We start from the raw sequence: 20,179 nt of genomic DNA, 5'->3' as shown, positions 1-20,179 counted from the left end.
GTTGACTACCCCTAGTTGACTACCCCTAGTTGACTACCCCTAGTTGACTACCCCTAGTTGACTACCCCTAGTTGACTACCCCTAGTTGACTACCCCTAGTTGACTACCCCTAGTTGACTACCCCTAGTTGACTACCCCTAGTTGACTACCCCTAGTTGACTACCCCTAGTTGACTACCCCTAGTTGACTACCCCTAGTTGACTACCCCTAGTTGACTACCCCTAGTTGACTACCCCTAGTTGACTACCCCTAGTTGACTACCCCTAGTTGACTACCCCTAGTTGACTACCCCTAGTTGACTACCCCTAGTTGACTACCCCTAGTTGACTACCCCTAGTTGACTACCCCTAGTTGACTACCCCTAGTTGACTACCCCTAGTTGACTACCCCTAGTTGACTACCCCTAGTTGACTACCCCTAGTTGACTACCCCTAGTTGACTACTACAATATTTATATATTATAATAATATATTATATTAATAATTAACTACTAATTCAGTATAATAGGGGTAGAGTTCAGTAGGGGTAATGTTCTCAACTTAAGTAAATGACCAGATTGTTTAGGGTTGTGTGTTAAAATAGTTTTATGTTCTTCAGTTACAAAACATCTGGTTTTAGGGTTAAGTTTGAGGGAAGGTTGTTATATACAATTAGGTTTGACTTAAGGGTAGACATGGTTTAGTCAATTTTCCTTCAATGCTTTAAGAAATTATTTGTTGCTGTGAGAAGTTAGTTTAGGATTGGTTAAGAAACCTTTGTAGTTGGTATAAGGTGTAAGACAGTGGTATATTTTGGTCTACAAAAAAAGTAGATGAAGAGGATTAAAAATGCTGGTTAAGACCATGCAAGAAAGAACTGAACATTGAACAATCTTGGTGAATGATCCATCATTAGTGTGGATGGGAATAAAAATGATGATTCAAGTGACATAGTATCCAAGTAGATGACATCGATCCAAGATAAGGCTAGTGTTCGAAGAGAGAGAGAAAGGATGGTTATACTGATTAGAGTTTTCAAAGATTGCACTAAGGAAATCCAGATGACCAAGGTGTAGATACAAATGAAACCATGATGCATATGAAAGATGCAATAGATGATCTGACATTAAAATATCCATATAATCAAACTCCTTTTGGTTGGGTTAGAGCAGTTTCAATTTATAAAACGTATGAATGATCCAAATACATGCCAAGCTTACCGTTGTTTAGGGGTGGGGGTTGGTTAGGGCTGTTTCATCCGCATTAAATTTAGTTACTACCGATGTTAGGCCATATTTGCTGCTATTTTTCTACTTGACAGTTCGGAATGAGGAACCTAAGGATGTTTGGCCTTTTTAGGCCATGTACTCCCAGCCTTTCTGCCCTTCAGGTTCACACACACCAGTCTTCAGTCCATCCCCACAGTCCATATGGGACAGGACACAGAGGTGAGCAAAGAGTTAGGGTTAATCTTTAAGTTAAGATTAAATTGCCATTTTTTCCTCCCCTTTCTATAGATCAAAGCTTCATCTAAACATTTAAAAGCAAAGAAAAAAAAAAAAGAAACCCTTGTCATTACGTGTAGGGGTCAGGGCAATATTCCAGTCCAGAAAAAAAAAGATTCACCATTCAAAATGCTGGGTAATTAAGATAATCAAAGAATAGTTTGATTGTTTAATTAATCCCTACTTATAGAAGGTTCCTAAAAATTTGCAATAGCAGTCACTTAGCCTCTTTAAAAAGATGCTTAATGCTAAATTAGAAAAAACAGGTTTGAAATAGTCTAATATTCTATCAAAGATGCTATAAAAAGGTCATCTGCTTAACTTTTTTTAACAATGAAATAACTGCTTTCCCACTATCGTGCCAAACTGTTGTACGAACCCTTCAGTACAGTTAGTGGTTTCTCGACTGAGCCTGGAACCATGTAGCACAATTACAAACTGTTCTCAGCCTGGAATTCTAAGCATGGTTAGACAACCGTGCTGAACTGTGCTGATAGATTATGCGTGTTGATGTCAGGGCTGTTACCAAGCTACCACAGCTGGCTCAGAAGCATGCTAGCCAGACATCCGCAAGTAAACACTTCATTTAATAAGAAAATTATACAGGTCAGACAATAGTTTAAAAAGGGTTTAAACCATAGAGCAGTCTCTGGAAGAGAAGTGAATAACTCATAACTCAGTTATTTCATTGACTTATTTTATACATGGTTTATTTTGTCCAACCAGTCATCTAAAATAATGAAAAAGCCTATTTTATAAATGATAAGAGTTTAATAATTTGATTGACATGAAGCAATTGGGACATTTCATTCACCTGACTAATGCAAGTTTATTGCATGCAGCACTGTATTTGGTAGCACAAATCTCGCTCTGATCCAGGAGAGAATTAAACCAATGACTACATGCACTGAGACTTTTTCCTGCAGCGCATCGAATAAAGCAAATAAAGCCCATGGTAGAAAGTCAACTTTCAATAATTAAACCCTGCTGTCCAAGGTACTGTTGTATGATTTCTTAGTCTATATATGCTCTAATAAACTAGTCAAATGAATCAATTTTAGCTAAGTCGGTATTGCTCTTAAAATCACTAGGTTTTGACATGTTAATGAGCAATTTTCACCATTTCAGCAGTAGGCCATTATATGATTCAGTTATACACAAGTTTGACATTTATGGGGCTGTGTAATAGGTGTTGTTTTGTTCCCTGATCTTTTATATACTGGGTACCTATGCAAAAAAAAAATATTTTTAAAATGTCAAGCTGATAAATAGTGCTTTAAATCCTGATGCATTTTCACGTTTATTTCACCTGCTGCATTCATTATTTAATGTTTGAATACTTAACAGCCATTGTTTAAAACAGGTGTCAAACTCAGTTCCAAAAGGGCCGCAGCTCCTCAGTTTATTTCCAACCCTAATTAAACACACCTGATCAAACTAATTTAGTCCTTCAGGCTTGTTTGAAACCTACAGGTAAGTGTGTTGGAGCAGGGTTGGAACTAAACTGTGGAGGGCTTCAGCCCTCCAGGAATCTAGTTGACACCCCTGGTTTAAAGGGTTATATTTCACCATCAAAATGTATAATGTTATATAATCAACTTATAGATTGTAAAAATTAAAGTTAAGTGCCCGCTCACTTTTGACAAGGCCCATCCAAAACATATTTCTGCTATTGTAATACAAGTGCACTATTGTTGCATTATCATAGTTTAATTTTATGTTTAGTTCAGAAATCTTAAATACTTTTATTCCCCCTGCAAACATTTTCAATTGTTACATTTGTCATTTCCCCTCCAAATTGAATTTAGCCAGAGGCGCGCAACATATGACCTCTAAAAAAGGTGCTGTAACATTACCTATATGCAGCACCACTATATGCGAGCAGCATAGCAGTGTTTAGTCACTTGGTTGCTTTTGTTTTTATTAACTTGAAAGTTCAGCTATTAAGTTTAATTGAACAAGGAGCGTTTTACATTGAATTAAAGGCAACTACTGATGTGTTGTGTAAGGTTTCAAAGAGCTGTTGCAGCATGAGTGGAAAATAAAACCATATTAGTGCTGCCTGGTCTAACAATAGTTTTAAAAGGGTTTAAACCATAGAGCAGTCTCTGGAAGAGAAGTGAATAACTCCGTTATTTCATGGACTTATTTTATACATGGTTTTTCTAACCAGTCATCTAAAATAATGAAATAGCCTATTATTTTATTAATGGTGAATTTAATAATTTGATTGACATCCTGAGCATTTAAGACCTTTAATTCACCTGACTGACGCAAGTTTTTTGCACGCAGCACTGTATTTGGTAGCACAAATCTCGCTCTGATCCAGGAGAGAATTAAACCAATGACTACATGCAGACTTTCCTACTGTGCATCGAATAAAGCAAATAAGAAATGCTTATCATCGAAGCCTATGGTAGAAAGTCAACTTTCAATAATTTTTTTTTTGACTTTGCTCTAAAGCTTTAGAGTGGCACTGCTGTCCAAGGTACTGTTGTATGATCTATCCATCCATCTATCCATCTATCTATCTATCTATGCTCTAATAAACTAGTCAAATGAATTAATTTTAGCTAAGTCGGTATTGCTCTTAAATCACTAGGTTTTGACATGTTAATAAATTCAGCATTTCAGCAGTAGGCCATTGTGATTTAGTTATACACAAGTTTGACATTTATGGGGCTGTGTAACGCTTTTGTTTTGTTTCCTGATCTTTAATATATACTGGGTAGCTCTGCAAAAATTTTCTAAAAATGTCAAGCTGATAAACGGATTTGAAAATGCATCAGGATATAAAGATCTGTTTATTTCACCTGCTGCATTCATTTAGTTTGAATACTTAACAGCCATTGTTTAACACGGGTGTCAAACTCAGTTCCAAAAGGGCCACAGCTCTGCACAGTTTAGTTCCAACCCTAATTAAACACCTGATCAAACTAATTGAGTCCTTCAGGCTTGTTTGAAACCTACAGGTAATGGTGTTGAAACAGGGTTGGAACTAACTGTGCAAGGCTTCAGCCCTCCAGGAGTTGAGTATGACACCCCTGGTTTAAAGGGTTATATTTTACCATCAAAATGTAGCACGTTATATAAATCAACTTAGATTGTAAAAATTAAAGTTGAGTGCCATTAGTTAAAGTGCCGCTCACTTTTGACAAGGCCCGTCCAAAATATATTTCTGCTATTGTAATAGCAATGCACTATTGTTGCATCAGTTTAATTTTATGTCATATTCAGAGATCTTAAACATTTATTCCACCTGCAAACATTTTCAATCGTTACATTGGCTAAATTTAATTTGGAGGGGAAATGACAGAGGCGCGCAACATGACCTCTAAAAAAGGTGCTGTAACATGTACCTATATGCAGCACCACAATATGAGAGCGGCATAGCAGTGTTTAGTCACTTGGTTGCTTTTGTTTATATTAACTTGAAAGTGTGTTTAAGCTATTGAGTTTAATTGAACAAAGGGAGCGGTTTACATTGCATTAAAGGCAACTACTGATGGGTTGTGTAATGTTTCAAATAGCTGTTGCAGCATGAGTGGAAAATAAAACTGTATTAGTGCTGCCTGGCCCAGTTTGGCACAAAATGGAGCAGTTTCATTTAGAGAACGATTCAGCATGAGTGGAAAAGCAGCTGAAGTTTATGAAAAAATTTAATCTGGATGTAGAGAATCTCATAGCACAGAAACAGCACTCCTAAAGGTTTATTTATACTTCTGCATCAAGCACACAAGTATGCTTCAGCACAGCCTGTGCATGGTCACATAGCCCTTGCTGTGGCAGTCCGACACTGATGCACACCTCAAAGAATAGAGCAAGCTGTGATTGGTCAGCTTTGTAGAGCTGACAAGTGCACTAACCTAGTCCTCATCTTCAGTCAGTAATTTGGGGGCCATTTCTGACAGCAACCTGTGTAAGGCCAGATTAAGCATCAGCAAACCTCAGTTTCTTCATCTTAATGTTGCCAAACTTTGACGAGCTATCAATAACTGATGCAGAAAAGCTTATTCATGCTTTCATTACCTCTCGGTTAGACTACTGTAATGAGTTACTAGGCGGTTGCCGTGAACCAGCTGGTTCAAAATGCAGCTGCTAGAGTGCTTTCTAGAACTAAGAAATCACATTACTCTTGTTCTTTCATCAGTGCATTGACTCCCTATTAAATATTTAATTTACAATTTAATTGTTTACCTACAAAGCCCTCAATGCCTTAACACCCAGTATTAGAGGGAGCTCCTGGTGTATTATAGAGCATGAGAATGATTCCTTAAGACCCTATAGTGAGCCATGAGTCTTCGTATTGATCCTTAAGGGTCAGTCTTTACACCAGCCAGTGACCTCTCCCATCTGCAGCTTCTCCACAATGGGTTTCCACCATTCTCCAGCTCTGTACAGGAAGTTTGGCCAGAGGAGAAATGTTCATGCCCAACTGAGCCTGGTTTGAGGTTATTTTTCCCCTTTACTTTGGTCAGTTGGCAAACTGGCTTGCTTGGTTTGGGGCTTGTGTAGTTGAGCATGGATGGATTTCTTTGTTTGGACTTTCAGCAGTGAAAATTAAACACTGAAATTAATCTCTGAAAACTGAGCTGATTTAAACCTCATACCTGATGTGAAAATAAAGCATGCACATGCTCAAAGAACCTTAGCCCGAAAAGTTATAATAGAAGTTTGTATGAATGTTCAAGAAACTGAAGCAGATAAGGGAGATTCCACATTAGAATTAATTTATGCAATGAGTGAATAGGTCGTTAAGATTTCCAAGGTAACCCATATGCCCGGAGCAGAGCTGCCCAAAGAGCTGATTTAATGTGAATAAACCTCAAAGTAGCTGCCTGGCAAATCATATTGAGTTAAGGTTCTGGACGGATTTTAAACCAGGCATCAGAAATCTCCCAAAGGGTTAACTTTATTATGAGACCACTGCAAATGACAAGTACTGTCTGACAAATAAATTTTGGAAATAGGTGTACTGTCTGTACCAGTGGTTCTCAAACTGGTACGCGTACCACTAGTGGTGTGCAGAGGAATCACCAAATAATGAAACAGTTAACACTATCATTTGATGTGTACTAGATCAATGTGATCAGCATTGGCTGTTTTGTGTAGCATAAGATCACAGCGCTATGCTTAGTTTTAGTGCAATGTGTCAAACTGCTGAAAATCAGAATCTAAAGTGTGATTTGACTGACAAGAAAAGTGGCAAATCACAGTCGACCTTGTCAAGTTTTGCGAGAAACGAAAGGGCGGGACAGAGGCTTTGAGTTGCAGAGACAAAGACCAGTGTTTTGTTGAAATTATGCTTCTTGGATGTTCACTATAGAGATGTCTAGCAGAGTAATCAAACCGCGGAAATTTCCTGCCCATTTGAGGATCTACATCCATGTTTTAGCGAGTCGACTCACCTCTGACCGGTCACTCCTCTAAACACAGTATGAATGGCAATGCGGGAATGGAGGTATTGCACAATTACTAATTTCTGCAAATGTGGCGAGTGCTTTATTTTAACAAGCGCATTCATGTACACACAAAACAAACAGGTATGCAAGCTTTTATATAGGCTTTTCAAATGAACTGCAAGACCTCATGATTGCGTGTGCTCAGATTGTATACCATAACGATCTGTTCACTGTTAAAGTAGACATTATTTATCTTTGCTCCTTGACTAAATTGTCAAAAGTTAAAGTATTTACAATTAGATTGATGCATGATCGATGACAATGCTAATGGTCTTTTTTGGCTGTATTGTGAAGTGAAACTTAGCAAAGGTGGAACTTTAGTTCTTTACGACAAAAGATTTATGCTGGAAATGTTTCTGGATGAGGTATTTGTGTGATTTTTAGATTTAGCTGTATTCTGATCTGTCTTAAAGCATTACAGGTCAAAGCAATCCATTGTTACTTAGTTTATTTGTCAATTAACAATAAGACTCTTAAAGCACAGCTTTGATAAATGTATTGTCATATTTCAAATACCTCAAGTCATTTGGTTTTTTTTTTTACTGACAGTGTACTTGAATTTTTGTAAAGTTTGTATTTTAGTTTAAGAGCAAGTGTAAAATAAAATCTACATGTGATGTACAGCTATTTAAGAAACATAATTGCCATATTGTAAAGAAAAAGTGTAAAATATGAAAATAAAAGGCCAAATTTAAATCTTATCATATACTTTAAACTTTCAAAGCTTGAACATGGTTTTTAAAAAATGGCCAAAGTGTCTTTATGGCCCTAAAGATTGTGGTAGTTTTACCAGTGCTATTGAAAGAGATTAACTCATGAAAGGAGGGAGGGGAGAAAAAAAAAAAAAAAAAAAAAAAACTTCCTTTGTTAGTGCAAATTCCTATACATGTAGCTTTGGGATTTAAGCAATTAAACCATTCAATCAGGTTTAAACTTAAGTTATTTCATATTGAAAATATGATTTTTTTTTTAAGTAACCAACTAGTACTTTAAAAGAGTACTTTGTACTTTTACCTAATATTAGTATTATTTACTAAAATTTGTGTTATTTTAGCAGTGTAATAGTATTTTTACTCGAGTACAATAAAGATTTCACAAGCATTTAGTGCAGGTTTATATTATTAATACAGGATTAACTCATCATCATTATTATTATTATTATTATTATTATTATTAATAATGTTTTTTTGTATCAATTACTATGGAATGTTTAATGGGTTGCTGAGAATACTTTTTAGGTGTTCAATAGATAGCATTTAAGTCTTGAAAATAAAAATAGGTGCTGGAAAGTGCTTAATTCCTTGATTTTCATTAGGCTGTGCCTGTATGAACCCTGTCATAAGTACATTAAACATATGTCAGAAATCAAGATGTCAAAGTGTAGGTATATGACATATAGCCATTATTTGAGGTCCAAGCAACATTTCCAGCTTTTGATGAATAGGCTACTATGAACACTTTACATTCAAGTACAGCAGTTTTCTTTTTACTTTAACAGTGACATTTTTTTATGAACTTTTAAAAATCACATTTTAATTTAAATGTGTTTTTTTTATCTGCAAGAACAGTTAATGTTCAGACTATTTAAAATGTTTAAGTGACTGAAAATACATATTCTGAACGATGGGAATTAATCTGCCTCTTTTAATCTGTGCACAGCTTAATTAGGCCTACAACGTTTTTTTTTTTAAACTGGTAATTATGGTGGTACTTGAACAATTTTTTTCTAAGGTGGTACTTGGTAAAAAAAACGTTTGAGAACCACTGGTCTGCTATTTTGTGTAGTTGTGAACGTCTTCAATCACGATATGTGGAGAGAAAATAATTCACAATAGAACCAAACTGTGAAGTTCATTGTTTAAGTGAGAGCTCTAAAGTGAGGGCTTTTGTTTTTTTTAAAGGATTCTCACTACCAAAAGGAATTCTCTATACTTGATGTTTTCATTTAAACTTGAGATTTGTGAAGAGGAAACTGGAACTGGTAAAGTTGAAATATTTATAGGTGAAGATGTTCCAATATTCCCATGAAATGGAGATATTGTAAAAGAGAAGTGTGGTTACTTTCACTGAGAGGTTCTGGGGTTAGATGTTCTAGGAGTTACAGAAGATCTTATTTTTGAAACCAGCCATGTACACTACAGATGTTCTGGAGAAGGCATGTAGGATTTTTTCCTGAAAAGTTCTGGGTTCCAAGTTTTAGAAGAAAAAATATTTTAAATCTTCCCATGGAAATAATGGATCTTAAAGAAAGGGAAAATCTGGTCATTCTGAAAAGTTGTAGGGTTATAAATTTGAGATTTGGTGTTTTAAAGTGTCCCTGTGGAAGTACCTGTCTTACTCCTTAACCTTAATCCTAGTAAACTCTGGGGTTACAAATCCTCAGTAGATCTGATGTTTGAATTGATGATTTTTTGGAAAAGTTCTCGAATGACTGGTGTAGGTGGTGTTGATGCACAATGTGCTGCTGTGTGGAGGTGCTAATCACCAGTAGAAGACTGGGCTTCATTTAAGGCCATTCACCCAAGGCCACCATCCCTGCGTGCTGTCCAAGTGGACCCAGGGGGGCTGAATACTTACCACTCCCCCAAGTGACCTTTTGTTAACACCGCAAGGTTGCCCAGGTCACCCGAGAAGAGTCTGAAGATGTTTCTCTATGAGGCCTACTCTGGCTAATCCAGAGACCAGGCTCCCCAGGACCCCAGATATCTCCAGGGAACAGGAGAGCCCTTGCCCAAATCAGCTGAATCCAACAGGTAGATTCAGGAGTAAAAAATGGCCATTGCCTTCTCCTCACTCCCTGCTGATTTGCTCCAGAATACTTCCAGTCAACATCCAAGGAGTTCCATAAATCCAAGATGACCAAAGAACTCGCCCAAATGTGACTAAAAGCATTCAAAGAGATAATCCTGACCTCCCACTAATTATTAGAAATGAAAAATTTAAGAGGCCAGGTCGAGGTTCAGTCTGGCGGATATATCTCTGTAGATATATCATTCTTCTACCAGATATCTCCCCTAAGGCAATGCAAGAACCAAACCGACATCATCCTTTTAAAGGATAACCGTTGGGAGCATTACCCTGAAGAAATGGAGAGTCTGGCCCGTTGACCAGGCGTTGAGACACAGCATTTCGGCAGTGGTGAGTTTTCTTATGACCATTTGTTTGTTTGTGTTTTTCTTTGTTCTTGTTTGCATATTTTCTTTCAGAATTTGATTATCTGATGTCTAGGTTGTTTTCCCATACTTTGATTATCATATTTAAGCTTATAAAGACCTTTAAAATTGTGTTTTATTAGAGAATAGACCATATGCAAATGACTCATTAGTATTCATGGTTTTGCACCAATCACGTTTGTTCTCTGTTGAGTGTGCTTTAGGTCAGTTCAAATAACTTATATCTCTGTTGCTTTTTAATATTTTGTTTTCCTTTTTTCTGCATTGTAGTCTGTATATTATGTAGAAAAAGTGTTGAACATAAAAACTGTCATTACTAATAAAAATGTTTTTATGGGGTTACCGTTGTTGAGAAGTATGGCTGATTTAGTGGGGTCTCTTACAATCATCTCAGTAATCAAGTTAAACATCAACTCTCTTCTAGCAAGTGCAAGTGCAAGTGCAAGTGCAAGTGCAAGTGCAAGTGCAAGTGCAAGTGCAAGTGCAAGTGCAAGTGCAAGTGCTAGTCTTGAGGATATATCAGCAGTGATGATGGGATCCTGATCTCAATCATCTAAAATGAAAAGTATGATTCAAAAAACAGTAAGAGATGCAAATGAATAAACTTACATGAGCAAATTCTTATGTAATTAAGAACAGATCCGCTCTGAGAGATAAAGCATTATAATATAATACTGAAATAAGCTAATGAGGCTATTTTAATAGAGGTTAACTTTGACTCATTTGCATGAAAGAAGATTAAATTAAGCTGGTTTAAGTTACTATGGACGATTATTCTCTGCAGCTATCCTCAGTTCCAGAGCAGCTTAAAAACCAGGATAAGATTAATCTTAGTGATTTATATGTTAGTTTTATTGTCAACGCTACTTGAAATTACAGTATTTTACAGTTACTCCATGTTATTGGCTATTTACATAATTTTTCCAACTATTAGCATTAAAGATACATATACAGTGCTCAGCATAAATGAGTACAGCCACTTTTAAACATGAATCCCAAACAGTTTTATTTAACAGTTATATTCATTAAAATAATAGTTTGTTCACCAAACATCTGTCGGTTTATAAAGATAAGATATTTAAATTCAAATGAGATATTGCAAAAAAAAAAAAAATTACTAACTAAAAAAAGGCAGTTAGTTCCGCTGTGGCGACCCCGGATTAATAAAAGGAAAAAGCCGAAAAGAAAATGAATGAATGAATGAATGAATGAATGAAAGAATGAATGAATGAATGAATGAATGAATGACAAACTAAAAATGTCAACAATTTGATACTTTTTAGATTATATTAGGTTCATATGTTAGAATTATAAAATATTTATTCAATGAAACATCAAGAATTATATTTATTACACTCAATTAGAAAGAGAAAACAAATGAAAATGATGTATAAATGATCATATAGATGAAGATTAATTAAGCTTGATGAAATTAACTAAACAGATGAAACAGATCTGCAACATTGGCTAAACGTTTGCAATAATCTTCATGATAAATTCATTAGCAGCAAGAATGTTCTCTGGTTACATAAAAAAGCGAGTGATTCCAAGCGATGTGCATTTGGCATTTTAGATAAACATTTATAGCATGTTTTCAAGGGCTTTTACAGTTTTGGCCAGAGTTTGATGCATTTACATATATTAAGCAGCAGGGGTCGCCAGCAAGTGACGTTTCATACAAACACTTAAAATCAGCTGGTGGTTTTGCAAAGAAATTATTGAATCAATTATTCGATGTTTTGGAGAGCTTAGTTTCTTCCATCACTGGGGGAAATATCACAATATTCAACACTGATATTTACCGGCTGCTAATGTGATTGATCACTATTTAGAATTTGCAAAGAATACTCTTCTAAAATTATATTTATATATTTAGATATTATTATATATTTGTTAAATTTACGGAGAGATACCTGCAGCAGTGGTTTACAGTAATCTACTGTTATTAACATTTACATTGGTAAATTCAATTTACAGAATATTTATGTTAAATATACAGTCCACAGTGTGTATTCTTCACCAAACACATTAAACCCCCTAAACCCCTGAGCAACATCCTCACTAGTGTCCTCACTACAGAGGGTTGAACACTCAGGCAGTGATGAAGTTGATCAGATAATTAAGTGTCTGATTAAAGGAGGACTGAGAACTATTGAAGAACAACTGTTAACAGCAGAATCACTGAAGGAAAACAGAAATTACAGCCCAAACCACAGATGAAACCAACTGAAAATAAAGCTCTGAATAAAATAATAATTAATAATAATAATTAGACAATAAAGATGTTCTTTCTGAAGATCTCAGCAGAGGATACTTATGCCGAGTTCAGACTGCATGATTTTCACAGTAGTCGTGTCACAGATGTTTTCACACTGCTTGACTATCTGGGCTGGCGTTTCGTCGCTGCTTTGTTTACACTGCAAGATGGTTCGGCGACATGGACATTCACATTGCATGACTTTACTATAGGGAGAATTGCCGACAACTTCGTCCAAACTACATCTCACAGCCAAAAACACGTCGTATATCTTTTGTTATTAACTACATAATGAGAAAGAAGCCTTAAATGGGGTAGAACATGTACATGTTTGCTCACCTGGGTTTAAAGGGAATTAGCCATTTCTCCTCAACGTTGATAATAAACTAATTTCTTTCTGTATGAAACGTCAAACAGACACGGTTGCTCCTGAGTCCTGTCAAACCTCCACTAGTTTTTCCTCCATTTCGTGGGTCCAAATAAACCGAAAAAGAGCGCTGTTAACTTCTCCCCCAGCCTCCCGCTGGCCTGCAGCAGGTACACACACACACACACACACACACACACACACAAGTGAAAGCTGCTCTCTCATTGGCTGTAGGCGATCGCTGATGTTATTTTCAGTCAAAACTCAATTCACACGGCATGATTTGAATCGCCGACAGCTCCAGATATTCAGCACGCCGGATATCTCACAGGCATCGGCGACTCATCGGCGATTCTCTCAGATAGCGTCTTTGATCGTTCATACTGTGTGATTGTCGTTCACGTGCACGAGCAGCGATTTGTCTGTGATTTCTCAAAACCTGTCGGCGAGCCAAAATCAGGGCTAAAATCACGCAGTCTGAACTAGGCATAACACAACACAAACATCAGGAGCTTCAGTCATTACCGAGCTCTGACTTTATTGTGGACCAAAGCTCTTCATGACACTTCCGTTGTTCATTTGAAGTCACCATGACGGAGGTCAGCGTCTGCTTTAGTTGGGCTCTTCAGCTGCAATTAACTGTATTGATCACAATATTTAGAATGAAAACCTAAAGAAAATGCAGGAATCAGTCTGATGAGATTAACTATGACTTTATGAGTCTATGACATTATAGCCATCCTCACTTGCTTGACCTTCAGCAGTTGATGACTGTTTTCTGTTTTCACCATTCACAATGAAACTGTTTAATTCATGACAGAGCTGAAAACAGACATCAACAATCAGCCTTTCAATCTCAGTAATGGTGACAAACAAAATAAATAAAAATCAACCCAGAACAAAAGGAAACTCTACTGAAATATCACATGCCAACAACACAATTACATAAAGGCAAAGAAAGAAATCGTGAGAACTTTAAGCTGCATAATTTATTCATACTGCAGTGCATGCTGGGAGTTTTATACTATGTACCCAGCATGCATTGCAGCATGGATGACTTGTGCAGCTTTTTACTTGTAGCAACCGTGGTTGAGGTTCATATCCTGATTCTTGATGTCTGTGTGTCTATGTTCTGCTGGGCTGCTCAAAGTTCAGTGTGTGAAACTCTTGTTTGTGTTTGTTGAGCTTCTACAAGGAGCTGTAGCATTTAGTGATGGGCAAAGCAAAGCAAAGCAAAGCTTCATGAAATACTGAATACTGATGCTGCAAATGTGTCAAAGCTTAAAATCACGCTTGGGGAAAAGTTTTGACACCAGTATATACAGAGACACCCAGTGTTCCTTTAATGTATTATTCTGGAACAACTTCAGCAAAGAATGTTAAGCAAACTGAGGTATGAAACCCAACACTGTGGAGTTAAAGCTTGAAGTGATGTAGTGAAGCGGTGAGAGTTCCTGACTAGCATGCAGAGATAACGGGTTCGAATCCAGGGAGATGCAACAATAGATGTTCAAAGATGTTCTGTTCTTGTAAAGTGTTTTGTTTTAACATCATTCTGACATCTGAATTAACACTGTGAATAAATATGTCTTGTTTTGTTCATAAAACAGGATGGGTTGCTAGATCAGATGCGGTTGAGGCCAAAAGTTAACGAGAATTATTTATATTATTCATTAAATTTCCCATTTAATGTATTTTATTAATGTCTACCCCAACCCTAAACCCAACCATCACAGAACTGAAAACAACATTAATTATTGTTTTACAGTGTTACAAAAATGATGCTGTATTGATGGCATATCCGCAGCTGTTACCTATCTAGACTCCACCATAAACAGGAACATGATTACAACACATAAACTCATGATTTCAGAGTATTTGTAAAAGTCAGGCAGTTCCAGACAGACATTTATTCTGCCCCTGTCAACCAAATGCAGAGTCGCCCCGTCTCCAAACGCTTCTGAAATGATCAATGCTTTAAATCGCTTTAGTCACATGACCAGGTGTTTTGAAGCACTTTAGTCACATGACCTGGGTGTTTTGAAGCACTTTAGTCACATGACCTGGGTGTTTCGGATCATGCTTCGCTGCTGTGTTTGAAACACTTGAGCTTTAGGATCTCAACACTGTGTCGAAACATCAGTTTCACGTCAGCCATCCCTAGCAGTATTACTACAAACAATAACACATACATCTGCAACAGTTTGTGTGTGTGTGTGTGTGTGTGTGTGCGCGTGCGCGAGCGTGTTGTAATATAAAGCAGTGTGAAATGTCTTGTGAAAGCACAAATCAATATATCAGAGTTGTAACTGCGCCTCTGGAATATTGGCTGTTTATTGTGAGTATTCAGTCAATATTGATCAATCCAGAAGCATTTAATGCTACTTTCTGAGTTCTGACTGAACTCTGTGTAAACTGTTGCATTTCTGTTGTATTATTAAGTGAAGGTCCAGTTGCGTTGGCAGACCTAGAGCTGACAACTTTGAGCGGTCCGTCATGGATGTGGTGAAATTGTGTTCGTGTTAATTGCACCAAAGTGTATTTAGTGAATGTTACTCTCTGTGACTGTATAGTTAGTAAATCTGTTTGAAGATGCCCTCATTATCAATGTGTATGGAGTTCTGAATGACTGGTTCCTGTATCTGTGCTTTGTGTAAAGTTAACTGGTTTGAGTGTAAAGCTCCTCTTCCATTGGCGGATTTATTATTTTCTTTCTTTTTCTTTCTTCACGGTTGAAGGAAGCTTTTTGGTGCTGCTGCTGTGTGCTGTAGGACACTTTTGATGCATCAGGGTGTGTGTGTGGAGTGTGCTGTGGTGTGAGTATATGGTGGATAATGGTGGATCACTCCTCTGGTCCTGTGAGTTACTGCCTCTATTTGAGAACATTGATTTGAGAGTATGATATTGAGTATGTTCTATGTGTGGGTTGAACGTTAGCCACTTTTAATGTCTTTCGTGAGTAAGCCCTCCAGAGCGGACAGGCCATCAGGATCTATATTAGTGTTTGTCTTTTTAAGAGAATGGTGAATAAACTTCTGTATTTCTGTATTTACTCATGTCTCCTGTCTGCTCCTTAAAGGGCCATGAGACCCCCTCGTTTCAGCAGGGTGTTTTCACACCTCTACTTTGGAAAAAGTCAGAAAAGTGGGCGTGTCCAGCTCTGTTTAGGGGGGAGTGTCGGAGGAACTAAAGTGGGAGGGTGTGGGAGTGTCTATTTGGGCGCGCTGAATTTCAGAGTCAAAACACACAACCACAGCGGACAATGTGACTGTGTTTACATAGACATCTGTAGTAGAATTATTTGCCAAATGATTAAATCGTGGACTTTAACTGCAGTTTGGCTCTTTCATTCAGAGAATTCATTCATGTCCCTCCCGATAAACGTGATATTTGATTCGAGGAGCTGCTCTAAGCGTGTATTTTTCATGCAATGTTTGATACCGCACGGCGAATGAGAGAAAAAAACCTTCAGCATTTCCCGGAAACTTAGATGCACACGGCAGGTAGCGTCAGAAAGCCGCGTGTGTTATTCCGGTCACAAAATCCAACACAAGGTTATAGTTAAGTTGTAACTGTTAGTGCTAACTTGTTTACACTCGTTGCAATAGTTTGTTTGATACGAATAAAATACGAACTGAATAAACAAAGAGCACTGGTTGCTCACTTACCAAATCTGTAGAGACAGGACAATCACCAGCAACTAGAGCCGCGTCTTTATTAAGAGAATACTACAAGCTAATCCGGATCTCAGCGTTTGCAGATGAGAACAGCTCTCAGGTAAACAATAATCCTCCTTGAACACGTAAGTTATTGTTGTCGAGCGTCGCGTACACTGTTAATCCACACGTGAGTCTGAGCTCTCACAGAGAGAAAATGAAAACGAAACTTCACTGCAGCAAACTATAAAAGCAACACTTCACGCTTGTTTTGCCAACACAACGTGGCGTCTCTGCCATCTACACTCTGACAGTAATGAATATTAATGAAGTTGCACAATAGAGCGCACTGATTGGTTTGAACCAAGCTTTACTCATGCATTAATGCAGCACACTGTAAGACGTAATAAGACACACTCTGGCACAGGCGTCCAGTCTGCACGCTGGAATACACGCTATTATGTCATGACCGTGACGCAGCTTCAAAAATTCGGTTCAAACCGGAAGTATGAATTTGCTTGAAATAACGCAAAAACAACCAATTTACACTTTTTAGTGAAATATAGGTGTCCTAATAGTGTTTTTAGCAGTGTGGGACACATATACCACTGTCAACAGCTCAACACATGTGTTCTGGTGTTTAGTGACCCTTTAAACTGTAAAAAGAGACGAATCTGTGGGACCTTTTTATATTTTTCCTGGGTTTGAATCCCAGGTGGCGTAGTCGGTATCAAAATTAGATTGAGATTAGTCGTTGGGTTGTGGTTCAAAGTGAGCTACCCTCAAGCACCTTAGCTTCTCCCACCGCACTTCGCACTGCTCCTCCACATATTGAACACTGAGTTCAGGGCTGAGAAACAGCTTCTGGTGTTGGAGGTTTGCCGTGTAGTTTTGCATTTTGAGTGAGAGGTTACAGAAATCGTGTGACAGGAAAAGATTTTGTTTGTAAGCAGCTGGAAAAAACTAGCACAGACTCCTGTATTTGCCCTGGTGAGCAGGCGTCCTGTGCTGCTGAGTATTTATTAATATAGGTTGCTGTAGTTTTCCTCTGCGGTGAATCCACAGCAGGTATTCCTCCTGTTCAGAGCCGCAAGGATCACCTGACGCCGGAGACCACATACATAATCTGCACACATAATCTGCAAACACGAGAGCGGACATTAGAGAGCACTGATGGAGGCTCGGTGGAGTCAGGAGTTACGCTGGATCAGGCCACACCATCATCACTGTGTTGGGGAAGAGCAGAGTTCAGGGTTCAGTCCAGACCACTCTGAGCTCCAGAAACAGCTGCGGTTTCTGCTTCCGGAGGTCAAATGTTCACCACAAACAGGACAGCACACACACACACAGAGAAAGTGAAGAGTTTGCAGTGAAGTCTATTCTGAGTGTGAAGACAAACAGAGAGTGGCTGAGAATGTGGAGAAGAGCGAGAAGCATAAGAGCTCCTGAGTGTCTGAGAGAATGGAAACACAAATAAACACAACTCGATGCTGACACACACACACACACACACACACGTTCTCCTTCAGTCTGAGGCCCTGTTTACACTAATGTGTTTTTGTTTTAAAAGCATAAGTTTGCTACGGTTACGCCATCTATCCACACTACGCCTGACTTCTCGAATGCCGAAAACGGAACGTTTTGGAAACGCTGGAGAGGCCGTTTACCGAGAGGCCGGAGACATCTGAAAATGGAGGCGGGGCTGCCGAGATTCGCTACCGGATTGGGGCTTTTGTGTCATTGTGTATCCTTCCCTTATTCGTCAAGCCCCAATCACATGACTATAACACACGGCTTTAACGCTAAGGGAAGACGGCAGACCAGCCTTCACTGTAAACAACAACACAGGCACAGAAATGGGAGCGTTGTTTGCACTATTGTCTGTTTTAGGTGGCATTGTGCAGTTATTCATGTTACGTTTAGTAACAACTCGACCTCGTCGTCTGCCCACAAAAATACCTCTCCTGCTTTCTTCGCCATCGCGTTCATTGTTCAACCGGCGTTTGTTGACCAACAATAACCAAATGCAGAGCGAGACACATGCTTTATACTAAAACACGCATGCCCAGAGTGCGCGAATGCTCACGTGATATACGGTTTTGGTGGCGTAGTGTGGACGGATTTATATTCAGAAATGCTTGGATGAAACGCTGGTGGGGACGCGGATCGTTTTTGATCTAAAACGCTGTTTTCAAACTAAAACGCACTAGTGTAAACGCGGCCTGAGACTCTGGACAGTCTTTAACTCCTGTTTTGATCAGGTTGTGTATCGTGCTGAAGATGGAGGGGAGTCAGTGGTGTTGCTCGGCCGGCAGCTGGCTCTCTGCAACTCTCACATGGTCACCCACTGAAGCTAAGCAGGGCTGCGCCCGGTCAGTACCTGGATGAGAGACCACATGGGAAAGCTAGGTTGCTGCCGGAGGTGGTGTTAGTGAGGCCAGCAGGGGGCGCTCAACCTGCGGTCTGTGTGAGTCCTAATGCCCCAGCATAGTGACGGGGACTCTATACTGTCAGTGAGCGCTGACTTTTGGATGAGACGTCAAACCGAGGTCCTGACTCTCTGTGGTCGTTAAAAATCCCAGCATGTCCTTTGAAAAGAGTAGGGGTTTAACCCCGGCATCCTGGCCTCTGTCCATCATGGCCTCCTAACCATCCCCATATTAAAATTGGCTTCATCACTCTGTCTCCTCTCCACCAATCAGCTGGTGTGCGGTCTGGCAATAAATGGCTGCCGTCGCGTCATCCAGGTGGATGCTGCACACTGGTGGTGGATGAGGAGATTCCCCCCATTGTGTAAAGCACTTTGAGTGCCCAGAAAAGAGCTATATAAATGTAAGTAATTATTATTATTATTATTATTATTCTCCTCTTATTAACTCTACAGCGGCTCCTCACTCTGCGCAATGCTTTAACACACACACAGCTCTGAATATTGATTATCAGATGGGCATCAGCGTGTGTGTGTGTGTGCGTGTGCGTGTGTGTGTGTTTAGACTGCAGCGCTGTGGATCTGATGTGGTTCTGCTGAGGGTGGAGGAGATTAATGACAGGCTGCACATCTGAGGAACAGAGCTCAGAGACGGTGGAGGACGCTGGTGCACTGCTATATTTGCTCTGACCACACACACACACACACACACACACACACACACACACACACACACACACACACACACACACAAACACGCGCACAAACACCCTCAGACCCTGCTCCTCACAGCAGTCTAAAGCAGCCTCAACCTCAACCTCCCCTGATGCTGTGCTGTTTGCAAGGGCTGATCATTTGTAATGCTGCATTAAGTGTGTGTGTGTGTGTGTGTGTGTGTGTGTGTGTGTGTGTGCGTGTGTGTGTGTGTGTGCGTGTGTGTGTGTGTGTGTGTGCGTGTGTGGGTGGAGGGCGAGGCCTGCTTCATGCCCCTGTCTACACCACACACAGGACGGGCAGTGTGTGTGAGTGTGTGTGTGTGTGTGTGTGTGTAATGAGCATGTATGGTTCCGCTGGCGCTGTAAATAGCAGACGGCGCAGTAATAAAGCAAACAGCTGATTATCCCAAGCACAGAGATGAGATCCTCCACCCCAGCACACACACACACACACACACACCAGAGAACACACACTGCAGTGTACACTACCAAGTGTTCTTGGGCCGGGCTGAGGTCTGTGTTTTCCTGGACTGTAGGCAGTAATGAGCACTTGCAGATTTAGAAACAACTAAAAGAGAAACACGACTCCTCCCGCGACAGGATTCCTGAGACCCGCAGAGCTGCACACACACACACA

The sequence above is a fragment of the Danio rerio genome, chromosome 12, assembly GCF_052040795.2.
Source record: "Danio rerio strain M-AB ecotype USA chromosome 12, GRCz13ab, whole genome shotgun sequence".
Taxonomy (NCBI): Eukaryota; Metazoa; Chordata; class Actinopteri; order Cypriniformes; family Danionidae; genus Danio; species Danio rerio.
The sequence above is the reverse complement of the archived record's forward strand: the minus strand, read 5'-3'. Positions refer to the sequence as shown.